Raw genomic sequence first — 12885 nt, forward strand, 5'->3', positions numbered from 1 at the left:
AGGAATCACTGGGTAGATCAGAGGTTCTTAAATACAGTTTCTCTTTCAAATCTGACTTTCTAGGGCATACAAGACATTTAACTTACTTGGCTGATGGTTGTTGTCTAAAATTATATATATATATTACATTCCCAACATTCCTATGTCTATATATGGATCAAAAAGATTGTTAGAAATAGTTCAAAGGTGCTAAAACATTGTGTAGTTAGATGTAAACACACATTTCTGTTTCCAAAATAAATGAAGTGGGAAAATAAAAGGATATTTTGCACAGAAGATTGTTCTTTCATGAGTCTTAGAGAGAATTCCTCAGACAATTTAAACCACGATCAGTAACAAGTTTTGCCACAGCACTGTCTTCCCACATAAACAGTATGTTAACACACTATTAAGGATTTACAAAAAGGTGATGAAAGTAGTTGTGCTGTTTAAAAAGAAAAAAAGGGAAGGCTTTCCCTGCAATTTCTGAAGGCATCTGTATATTGTTTGCATGAAAGGCTCTGTCCTGTGGAAGCTTCTGTGTGCACTGAGGCCTGGAAAGGTGTTTCTAGTGTGGCCAGGCTGTCTCACTGAATGTCTGCCTGCTCCCTTTTGCCAATGTTTTTTTTGCCCACTCACCACATCACATCAGAAATTTGGGCAATGTTCTTTATGCTGTGCAAAATCTTAGAAAAGTGAATTGATTGCCCTCTGGGCACAAAGCTTTATTTCCTTTTTGTTGTCCCTGCACAGAGTCCTGGTGAATTCCTGGTAGCAGTTATTTGTCTGCATTGAAAGAGCATGGCAAGCAATCAGGAGGCAAACGTAGACTGGAAATTGTAATAGTTAAAAGGGATGTTGTTAAGAATTTTAGGATTACATACAATGCATAAATGGTTGAAATTTCCAAAGGGCTATTCATTTCTAGTCAAGCCTTTTCACGTGGTATCTTCCCTCACAAAAGCATCACAAATTTTCTGCCCATACTGTTCCTCCCCATCACCCCCCACTGCTCAATTCAATGACAGCTTTCCTGGCAGTGCCCAAGCAGATTTTGCATTTTCCTGTAGGTGCAGTGTCAGCCCAGCCTCTGAGAGCTTGGCTGCTGTGGCAAACCTTTGTGCTTGAGGACAGATGTTCCACCTGCAGAACATCTGGGTGGGCAGCACCCACTGACTGGGAGCACCTTGGATGCTGGGGATCCCCTCTGAGGCATCCACTGCTTCCCAGCCACCTCCCAGTTCCAGGCCTTAGCATCAGCTCTAAGTAGGGTGTCACTTTTCTTTTTTTTTTTTTCTTCTTCCCTTTTTTTTTCTTTTTTGTTTTGGGACTGGGCTTGAATTTTTCTGTTCTGTCCCTCCCACGTGGCTTTTGGGAAATACACAGTGGTTGCGAGTTTTTTGAATGTAGATTTGTTTCTAAATAAGAAGAAAAAGATAAAAAACACAGGGCAGTAAAAAGACTTGATGAAAATGAAACCTCCATAAATTTCTTGAGCTGCTAGAAAACATCAGAAACACACAGAAAGTCCCTATAAAAAAGAAAATAGTATTTTTGTGGATTTGTGCAGGTTATTTCATCTGGCTTGGGAAAAGATAGTAGATGTTAGGTTAGAGCAAATTCATCCTGATAAAGCACGCATATTTTTTGACAAATATATTATCTCTTTAGATCATGGGATTAATAAGATACATTGTCCCCAGGAAAATATGTGCACTCATGGAGAACCTTATTGACATTGCTGCAGAGAGGTGAGTTCAAAAGGCCAGATATTAAAAACAGCCTTTTGAGGCCATGAAGACAATTTTTTCACTTGAAACAATATAAGTTTGCATTTGTATCACTTATGGTGGGTGACTGTACACTTAGCTAAATTAGGTGCATGTTTATTTGTGTAAAGATACTTGAAAAATGCTGATGTGCTCCAAATTTGAGTTCCAAATCCCTCTTTGTTTCTGTTGCACCTGGGATGAGGATCGGAGGAGGCTGTGGCTGGCAGGAGTCTCTGAAGATCGTGGACTCCATCCCCTGCCAAGGCAGGGTCACCTGGGCCAGGTGACTCAGGACCGTGTCCAGGTGGGTTTGGGACCTCTGCAGAGAGGGGGACTCCACAAACCCCCTGAGCAGCTCTTCCAGTGCTCTGTCAGCCTCAGAGTAAATGCTGATGTGTGCTTAACTATGTTAAGGATAATTTGGGCAGTTTTACTTTAAAATCATTCAAGTTATCCTTATCAATATTATTAGTATTTACAATGGAGATGGTATGATAGAATCTGACACTTCTCCCAGACATTGAAATGTTTAGAGTTGTCTGGGGATTCTGGAATGCTCATAATCATGAAACATTTATTTGTCTTTATCTGCATATCTAAAATTCATCAATGAATATAAACAGGAGAATCTTTAAAAAAATTAAACAAAATATTATCCTGCTGTAATTTGCAGTTGCTTTCTTTTATCTGTTTAAGATGTCTGAATTCACTTTGTTAGCAAATTCCTCTTGACAAGCACACCTATTTATTATTACTAAGCATCCTTTTTAGGAATGTCTGAAATGACACATATATTGTTTTTAATAAGATCATAGAGTTAATTTTTAACCACACAAGCAATGCAGTAAGAATAGAGTGAACAAAACATAATTAATAGTTTTATGCCATTCGTCAGGATCATTTTATTTGCTGCCAGCATATGCCAAATGCAAAAACATTTTAACTCCAATTAAAAATTTTAAACAAGATTAAGCCTGTTGTCATTGAGATCATCGAACATATATGCTTCTAGGTATTGTGTGCATTCCTGAATATTTGCACGTCTTCAAGCAAGAAAATGTCACTGGGACAGCAGAGGTGTGTGAGAAGTTCACCATTCTGCAAAGGAGAAGGTAACAGCTGTTCCTGCATTTCTCTGGCCTCAAATACACATTTCATTCTCCACTGGAACAAGAAGGGAAAGCAATAGTACCCCTTATATATTTTGTGTTTTATAGAGAAATTATGATACCACAGTATATTAGGTGCATGAACAAACAATTTTATATTTCTCTGTGTGTGGGGGGTTTTTTTCCTTGCTTAGGGCTTTTTTATTATTACTATTTTAAATTTTTAATTATTTTTTTTTAGAAAAGAATTGCATCATGGTTCACGATATCTGTATTATTGCTGCCTCACTAGATAGGATCTTATCACTGCCAGAGATCCAGCTGCCTTGCTGAGTTACTGTCACAGCTAAGGATATTTTAAACACCAAAGACCTGTTTCATCCTGAATTTTTGGCTGGTCAGAGTTTGAGTTGGGTAGCAGGGCCACCTCAGCAGTTTGAAACCAGGAGCATGACCTAGAGGAGATAAAGTAGTATGTATTGTCTTAAACTCCTGGTGAGTAAAACACTTCAGTGCTTATTTAAATTTAAACATGCCTGAACATATTAATTCCTTATTAATTGCTGGTTTGTTAATTTTAGTGGATTTATTAAATTGAAGACTCAAGAAATGAAGAGCCCCCATAGGATGGTAGGACTGAGGAAGATCCTCTCTGAATAACTGAGCTGGCTCCCCTCAGGGCTCCCAGCTCCCTGTTTACTCAGGCACACACCAACATGCAGATTTCCTGATTTCCTGCCTGCTGTACTGCAGTGCAGGGGAAAATCCCAGATTATTTCCTGCCAAGCTGGTACCTTTGATGTGATACTGTGCAGAACCATCCAAAAACAATTCATGCCCTGAATGAGGCCCACACTAACGGGGCTGTCTCAGTGTAAACCTTCCCCATGGTCCATCAAGAAAGGGTGCTGGTAAAGATTGCTACCAAAGATTGAAATGTTATTGAGGGTTTGGAACAGAGACTGTGCTCTGCTTCTTTGCTTCATTCTGAAACTGAAGGTTGGATAAGCAGCAGATGGTAGAGATTTCTGCAAATGCAGGGTATTTTCAAATTAAATACATGTATGGGACTGAGCCACAGACCAGCATTGGAAATCGTAGCTATGCACTTGGAGATATGCAGTGAGCACTGCAACTTCCAGTTTTCTAGCTGTCAATTCAGCTTTTGTTCTCTGTTACATTTCTGGAACAGAAAATCTTCATTTATGAATTTAGATTCAGCAGAAATGGGGGAAATTATATATAATAAGTATTTTTAAATTGTTATTATTGTTGCTAGTGATTTAAAATACAACAATAATAACAATTTAAAAATACTTATAAGAGGGCACATATAGTAGTAATGGGAAAATCATCATGCATGATACCTTTCAGACTGCTAAAAATATTTGTATTTGCTGAGGAAAGGGCAATTACAGAAAAAAAAAAAAGGCTTAATGAAATGCATTTGGAGCCTAGGAAAAATAATAGAGAATGGAGAACTGGCCAGTTTTCAACACAGGTAGAAGTTAACAGGGCTCCCAGAGATTTAGGATTAACAGTGATGTAGTCAGTATATTTATCAGATTTATTTGCGTTGTAAAGGCTCAAGTGAAGGTGTGTATGGAATGCAAAATAAAAGGCAGAAAATATACATGACAACAATTTTTGCCTAGTCATGTCCATAGCAGCCTCTGAGGAATTCTGGAGATCTAACTGATTTAGGCAAGTAGGGAGCAGAAATCCAAATATACTCAGTTCTGACAAATTTCCTGCAATGTAAATTTTGTAGAATTATTTGCAGTATTCATAACCATTGATTGAATCCTAAATGAGCTACGACAACTCGATGGAAAGAACTTCAGTGAAATTCAGATCCCATGAAGTCTCTGGGAGTTTTGCTTTTTCTTTCAGAGGGGGTAGGGTTTCCTCATGATCATCATTACTGCAGACAGCTCAATAGGAAAGGCTGCTCAGTTCACAGCAGTGGTCTGAGCAGCCAGCAAAATGCTTGGGTGAATAAAGAATGGCTTGGAAAATAATACTGCAAATATTATGATACCTATCAGTGATATCCTCTTGCCTTGAATACACTGCTGAATTTGTACCTTTGTGCTTGAAAATATCCATCATAAACAGGAAGAGTAAAGCAATAGTCATAGAAAGTGTCCAGAAGCATAGAGAATTTTATGTGCAAAGAGTAAAAATAGGGGAGCTTATGTTAAGTGAATGAGATAATAAGTAGGGTTTTGTAGGAAAGGAGTGATTTGCACAGGGTAAATCTGATTTCTTTCTTGGCTTTGTCCCATACTGCAAACAGAGAAGTGTGCCAGCAAACTGAAAATTGATAAGAAGGAGGTTTTGGTGGTATGCAGGGCAGGACTTAGAGCTGAGGGAAGTCTTTGGAGTGAAAAGTGTGGCAGGAACAGAAAACCAAACAAAACTGGACATCCATGTTTGTAAGGCAGTTCTCAGAGATGCTGTAAAACAAAGCAGGAAAGCACAAGCTAAGACTTATCCTTTGACAAAATTTTCTGTCTCCCTTTGGGATAATGATGATTTTGTTGATTTTTTGTCAGACATCCTGGAACCTGTTTGCTACAAGCAGTGGGGTGGGATGCTGAGTTAGGTCCCACACTCGTGTGATTTGTGTAACTTCCCCTTCCAACACCCGGGGCTGTCCTGGGGGTGCAGCTTCAAGGGGGGAGTGAGGCTGCTCAGAGTCCCAGAGTGTCACAGGCTGGCTCTGCCCTCCTGCCCTGCAGGGCTGAGGAGCTCTGTGGAAGCCTTGTGCCAAAGGAGGATCCTCTTCTCCCCATCAGAGCTCAGGGAACCTTTAGCCTTTGATGGAAAGTGGGATTTACAATTACCTATTTGTCTTTTGTCTTGGGACAATGAATGAAGTCCCAAAGTAAAGACTACTGACTCTCCTGGTAGATAACTTCAGTCTCTAAGTGTCCTATTTTAGCTTTTCAAGTGCAAAACATTCTGATTTGAGGAATGCTTGTGCCACACAGTGTAGCAGGAATGGGTTGATAACACCCAGATGTTGTCGACGTGCAAGTTTGTTGTTATTTTTTTTATTTTTTCAACAAGAGTTTCTGGCATTATTTTTATGCTACAGTACAGTTTTGTACAAAAATCAGTAGAAACAACTTAGAATAGCTAGAAATGCTTAATGATGAGGGTGGTGCACAGCTGAAGCATTACCACTGGAGTTGCTTGCTCACTGATTTGTTGCCAGGTAGCGAGCCAATTAGCAGTGCTGGTTATTATTTACTTTTCATGCTATATATCACTAAAATTGTGCTGTTGATTTATCATTTATATTGTTGTATTGTCAGCATAATTTATTCAGATCATGCTGAGATACCTGGGAAATTAAGTAATAAAGAGAATGGCATAGAATGTGTCTGTATTCAGAGATATTTACTTTGCTTTTAATGAGAATGCATGTTCAGGTAAAACATAGATCATTTAGCTATTAAATTGTTTTTTAATAAACCCATTAAAAGTTTGTAGCTTGGATTTTCTATAAACAAAAAGGCTTGGTTTCGATTCTAATCTGATTTTTACCATTAAATAAGAAAGTTTTTACAGATTAGATTGACTAGCAGACCAACTAATTGTGCCAACTTAGTTGATTAATGGTTTATAGGAAGCTGTACTAGTTGAGATACTACTGAAGTATCCAGTGTTCTCTATGTATTTGATACTACTTCAATTTTTTTGACAATTACAAACATAGATTTTTATTGAAAATCCTTTCTAATTGCTTGCATTAATTAAAAAAAAAAAGGGAAAATTGAAAGCAAGTATTTTAAAAGAAATAAATATTTTGAACACATTCAGCTGACTAGAAAAGGTCAATACTTTGACTTTAGAATGCTTTTTGTACATTTCTTCCTTAGCTGGGACTAGAACTTGTCAGAGGTCTTTGTACAGCTTCATCTTATCTCTTCCTTTTGATCATCCTATCTAGTTCTTTTTAAATCTTTTGACTGACAAAGGGTCTGTGTGTTCAGTGGATTTGCTCTAGGCAAGAATGGTTCTCTCCTGTGTTCCATACAGGAAGAAGGGCCTGGTGCTTCCAGTGCCTGGATGTGTTTTTCCAGTATGACAATGGCATTTCTTTCTAAACTTGTGAAAATTAACTTCCAAATGAGGCAACAGTTCAAAGCAAAGTGGAAGAGAATGTTGTTTTGCTTAAGCTATTAAACCCCCTTTATCTTTCTCAGTTGCCTTTGGTTTCTGTTTTCAGTGATAGCTCTAACACACAAGTGGAACCACATAAACCCCACTTATTTCTAGTCAGTCTTGATACAGGAATCTTTTAATCAGCTCTATTGACAACAGAACTGGAATCTTTTGCCAGTCTTTTGTCATGATTTTCAGTTTTCACTGCTCCTTTGCACTGACTCTGTTGGGTATGGTCAGACCTGAGAATGAATGAGTCCAAGGAGCAAAAGTAAGTAATCCCTGAGAAACCATCCAATTTTCTGTTTACTAACTTTTAGTTGATCATCTTTTCATATATGCAGTAGCAAGGAATTTTTATATGCCTTCAGGAATCAAGGGGGAGAAGTTTCTGTCAAAGGACAAAATCCTGAAAATGGTGGTTCTTAATTAAAGTATCTCTGATAATCCCCTGTATGAATTTTAATACAAGGTTGAGGTCAGTTGTCTGATGATATGAATGAAAAATGTCAAGGACTACTGAGCTAGAAACCTGGCAGTAACAAGGTTCAGAGCAACTTGGATAGATCTGATGTCTTTACAGTTAAGAAATGTGAAACAAAATTTAAATAATACCTGTTTTATTTCATTGCTTGTAGTAGGAGACACTTTATTCTTTTGCAATCTTGTGTAGCAGAAGCACAGCACTCACTGTAAGTAGGTGTAAAAGCATTTTCAGAGGCTGAAATCGTGGGGATACTTTGGTTTGTGTGTTAAATTGTTTTAAAGGGTGCAAGGTATGTGCATTCAGCTGGATTATCTAGAAACTGAATAACTTTGTAAATTAAGAACCAGCAGAGCTCTGGTGAAATGTTCATTGTATTACTAAGTAAGGATACTTCGTTTATTTACTTTGACAACCATAGGTTAGTTTCGGTTGGAAGTTATTAATGAAATATGCACTTAAATGATATTTTATGAAAATATTGAAATCTGAACCTGAGACAGGCAGCATTGCACAATAAAACATTGGGTGCCTGTGTGTCTGTGTGCAGAGGATGGAAAAACTCCTTTATTTTTGGTATAAGATGTGTGAGTCAGCTGGGAGTGTGTGACACTCCACTCTGCAGGTTTACTGGCTGTCTGCTATGAGGATTTCAGGAGGACAGCAGGTTTTCTGCTTTCCACATTTCTCCTGAAACCTCTGCATGTCATTACACAGTTGAAACAGAATACAGGATGGGCTGTAGGAAGATGTAGCATTATTCCATCTGTGAGAGAAAAAAAGTCACTTAACTTGCTCTTAGCTGTGTTATTTGAGATTCACAGGATCTCTCCTCACTTGAGTGATAAATGTCAAATTCCCACAGAACCCACCCCTTATTATCTTTAAATATAATGGCAAACATTTGTCCATGGCTGTTAGTGGGTTTTATATTTTAATGTTATAAAATTGATGAAATTCAAGTGCTTTATTTTAATGTTATTTACTACGAAAGTCAATTGCTTAATCAAAAGCTGATTCCTTTAGGCAGAAAATTTGCTTCCCCAAATTCCAGATGTTTTAGTGTTTATTCTTTTGAACTTGGATAACTCATGTTCTACGTCTTTAGCTTCCCTAGTCTGTCTCAGGGTTTCATTAACTAAATTGAAATATTAGCATGTCTCTGAATTTGTGTGCTGCCTCTATGACCAAGCAATCTTGTATTGCTCCCAGTTTTCCCAGCTGCCATGGACAGTCAGAAAGCACCTTGGAGCATCACCAGCACCCATGGACATCTCAGTAACTCCAGATGGACCATATCTGACCAGATGGTCCTGTGTCTTTAAAGAGTGCTCAATACCCTTTTGAATTATGAAATCAAACTAACAGTTGACAGGATGGATCACGTTAAACTTTTGCCGGTTTCACCTTGGCTTTCCTCTCCAGGAAAAGCCAGTTCTGTACAGAAAAGCCTTTTTGCAGTCGTACGCTCTGACTTCTTGGTGAGTTGGTTTATATCAAATCTGGGTTGTTTGCCCAAATTTTCTGCACCATGTCAGGTTATAGGATAAAAGCAAAGAAAATAATCACAAATATCCTGTTGCCTTTTAATCCCCTTATTTCCTTTTAATAGTGCTTTCTTTGCATAGTTCTTGACACATGAGTTTTAGTCACCTTATTCTCCTGTTCATATTACATTAAGCCTACAAACTCTGGTGAGAAACACTCATTTAGAATGTAAGAGTCCAACCTGAAGTTTATTTTGTGTTGAAATAAGAACTACTAAGGAGGTCATCAGAGCAATTGCAGGAAGGAGAACTGCCCTGTTTTAAGCAGATTTGAGAAAGAGAGGTGTCAGGCAGGATTCATGAGAGAGATGAAGATGAGAAAAAAGAAATGTAAAAGGGAAGTTTGCAGATTACAGCAGAAAGCAGATAGGATGATAAGAAAGATAAATTTCTTTGGGTGGTGATCATGGCTTTCCCGTGATTTATGGGTTTTCAGAATTCAAAGCAAAGCTGTGCTGACTCGTGGCTGTCAATATTGAGACGTCTCATGAATCCAAACCAGAAAGGTTTATGAAGATCTTGTACAAAGCAGAACTTCAGCATGCCCCATCCCCACCTACCCTCCCTCCCCATTCTGAATATGTCTGTAGAATTCAAAAAGGTTCAAGTTAAATCATTATTTTACTAGAGATCCCATAATGAAGTCAAAGCTGAAGGAGAGTTTATCCTGTCCCTGACTTCTTTTCCTTTACCAGAATGATTCAGGCCTGGATTTCTTGAGTAAGACAGAAGAATAGGCCACCCTTCCTCTCTTTATGTTCCCAGCACTGCTGGCTCACACTTTCCTGTGCAAAATCCTCCCCTTGAATGTACATCCAGGACAATGTGTGCTGTACTAAAGCAGATCTGTTTAACTGAGGCTGAAATCCCAGGTCAAGAAGTCTTTAGGAAAGAACAAATATCATATTTCACTCTATAGTTTCTTAGGGAAAAAAAATGGCATTAGATATTGCTCTCTAGTTGATTTTATTGCTTCCATTGCCTTCTACTCTTTCCTACTTTTTCTTTGACAAGTGTGAAACAAAAGTCAGACTGAGTTTTAGGAGCAGCTCAGGCATGTTTGGCTCAGTTGCCAAATTCTAATGTACGTAGCTGCTCAGTAACCAAAGCTCTTGTTGATATGCAGCAGTCTGAGCTCTTCCCTCAAACTCAGGGAGCCCTGATGTCAAATCAGTATCTGCTGGATCTGTGGAGATCAGTGCTGGGGCTGGCCCAGTGTTTTCAGAGTGGGGCTTCATAGTTCTCTGAGGGTAAATAGCAGAAAGAGGTGAAATGTGTACTGGAGGTTACCTCTCTCAACCAGCTGTTTAGTCACTTAATATCGTAACCGTTTGTATCTGCAGTACTCTGGCAATACTGAAAAGCATAAAGCAATAAGTGAAGGGTTTAATTAGGAAGCAGTGTATTATTTTGTGTACAGTACTAGGTAGATTTATCTCTTTATAATTTTGTTCTCATTCCAAGATGAAGTGGAAACTGGGCAAAGACAGATTAATGGTCACCAGGAAGGGGCACAGTGACTGGAGTGATGTTGCATGTGTCACACTGGTCCCAATTATTTCATTCTGTAGCAGGATTTAGTTATGTACACCTGCATTTTGGAGAAGTTTTCAATTTCTCATTTGTCATGACAAGGTGAGAGTTGCCCATTTAGATCAACCCAAATCTTCTTTATCTGGATAATTCTGCTTCCTGTTTAATTTCCAAAGACAAAGCAGAGGTTGTCTTTGAGGATGATATCAGCTGTACCCAGTGATTTTGCTTTATTCTGTACTTGGCTGTTTTTTACCATAGGTGAAGAGAAAGGCAGGGTAGGGGTGTGTAGATCATGGCTTCATTAATTTGCCTTACCTGGGAACTCTGATTGTCATGATTTTGATTTTAATTATGACTTTTTGCTGCACAGTCTAGTTGCTTCACAGTTCACTGTTTGTCCTGCCCTCTTCTCACAGAGGATGTTAAGGGCTAAAAAATGGGATTTTGTCTCCATTCATTAAAATCCTTATCCTCTCCTTCAGCTTCTTTAAAAACATGCTTTCCCTTAAGTCTCCTGGTTGTAAGAAATCACCACTAAAGCAGTACCTGCACTTGGTTCTGTCAATAGTGCTACTGAATACTGCTACTTCTTAGCTTAGCAGCCTCCTCCTTCACTGAGGATGGTCAAGCTCTTTCCTGCCAAAATGTGGTGAACACATATCTACTCTGTGCTTGGAGATGTAAACTGGTTTCCTTGAATAATTGAGAGCTATATGTTTGATAAGTAATTGCTGACCCACCCCCTTCCTAATTGTTGATTTGTCTTCTGGCTTTGTCAGCTCTGGAAGCCTTGTAACTCTGTTCTGCTCTCTTGTTCAGGATCAGAGTTAAATTAAAAAACCTGACATATGAATAATATTTCTGCTTAAAATGAAATAATTTAACTCACATGGCTGCTAACCAGCTTCAGAAAGTAACAAACACAATGCTACCTGATTCAAAAATCACATGCTAACCTGGAAATTTGGTCCCACTGGGTGAAGATCAAATGAACAACATTTTCCTTCTGCACTCAGCCACACGTGCCCTGTGTACACAATCCGGAGGGAAGGTGTAAATACACTGTGTTTAGGATCTATGAATTGTTAGCTTATTCTGCCCAGCAGGCTGATGTGCTCAGGGTATAAACAGATCAGTCTCCACTTGATCCTCTGCACCTCGTGCTTTTTGACATCACCATAAATTCATATTGTGTTTTTATGGAAGCTGTAGAAAAGGAGCAGCACAGCTTTGGCAGCCTTGGCACAATTTTATTTTGTATTGACTGTAATATTCTATTTTTTCCTACACTGCTGTAGTTCTGGGGCTCCTTGTATCATTTTGGTTTTTAAGCTATTCTTGCATAGTATTTTCTTTTTGTTAAAGGATTAGTGGTCTTTTTATTTACCTGTGAATGAGACAATGGCTGTTGTTACCATGTGTGTTTCATTCTGCTGCAGGGTCTCTCTCAAGCCTTGTCACCACAGAATATGGGAAAAGCCCTCAGAATAAAAGTCATCTTCCAATTCTGTGAGTTTTCCAAGCAGGTACTCGTGCTATAAAAACTGTTACAGAAAGAGTTTAGTTTTTGTAGTTTTCTGTCTTAATGCATCCTTCAGGAGAAGAGTATCTCCACATCTCTTAATGGTGTGATAGCTTTCAAATGTGTTGTTGTCTGAACCCTTGATTAAACAAAGTGGTGCTGATTGCAGCAGGGTGGCTGGATGTGGACAGAAGTGGCTATTGCAGGCTGCTCACTAAGAAGTCATTTATCAAAGTTTTATCTGATTTCAGAGGCATTAGGTTTATCAGTCACAGTTTATAAATGGCATGTCAGCAGCATCAAACCTGGCAATGCCTGGCCCCAGTGCTGCTGGGGAGCAAGTGTAAACATCCCCTGCAGATGCACTGTGTCCTTCCAGGAGCTATGTCATGCACCACACTGCAGCCTTTAGCTTTTTGCTTAGTTCTGGAATTGCTTGGGTGTTGTTGTGTTGGTGATCAGAGTTTGATATCTCCTTCTCACCCAACCTAAACATGTTAATGGTTGAGGTCTTGATGGGAAAAGCAAAGGCATTTGGTGCAGTGTGTAGAAATATGCAGTGGGATGTGTAGGAACAGACAACTGGAAAAGCTGAAGGTGTTGGGGCCAGCAGGTGATGAAACCATTTGACATTCAAGTGCAAAATGGAGGGAGTTTTATTAAACTTATATATCCATTAGAGCCTAAATTAACTTTGGTGTTCTTTTAACCAGCCTAAGGAGAAAAAGTGCTAAACCCTTAGCTAGACAGACACCCTGAC

The 12885-nt window shown here is 38.8% G+C and overlaps 1 long non-coding RNA gene across 1 annotated transcript; it reads left to right on the top strand.

Moving 5' to 3' along the window:
* The first annotated feature begins 416 nt into the window (after positions 1-416).
* Positions 417-3098, top strand: LOC134557635 (uncharacterized). The gene is made up of 2 exons (XR_010082088.1): positions 417-2055; positions 2764-3098. It is a non-coding gene; the product is annotated as an uncharacterized LOC134557635 (long non-coding RNA).
* The last annotated feature ends 9787 nt before the right edge of the window (positions 3099-12885 follow it).

This window comes from Prinia subflava, chromosome 13 (assembly GCF_021018805.1).
Source record: "Prinia subflava isolate CZ2003 ecotype Zambia chromosome 13, Cam_Psub_1.2, whole genome shotgun sequence".
Classification (NCBI taxonomy): Eukaryota; Metazoa; Chordata; class Aves; order Passeriformes; family Cisticolidae; genus Prinia; species Prinia subflava.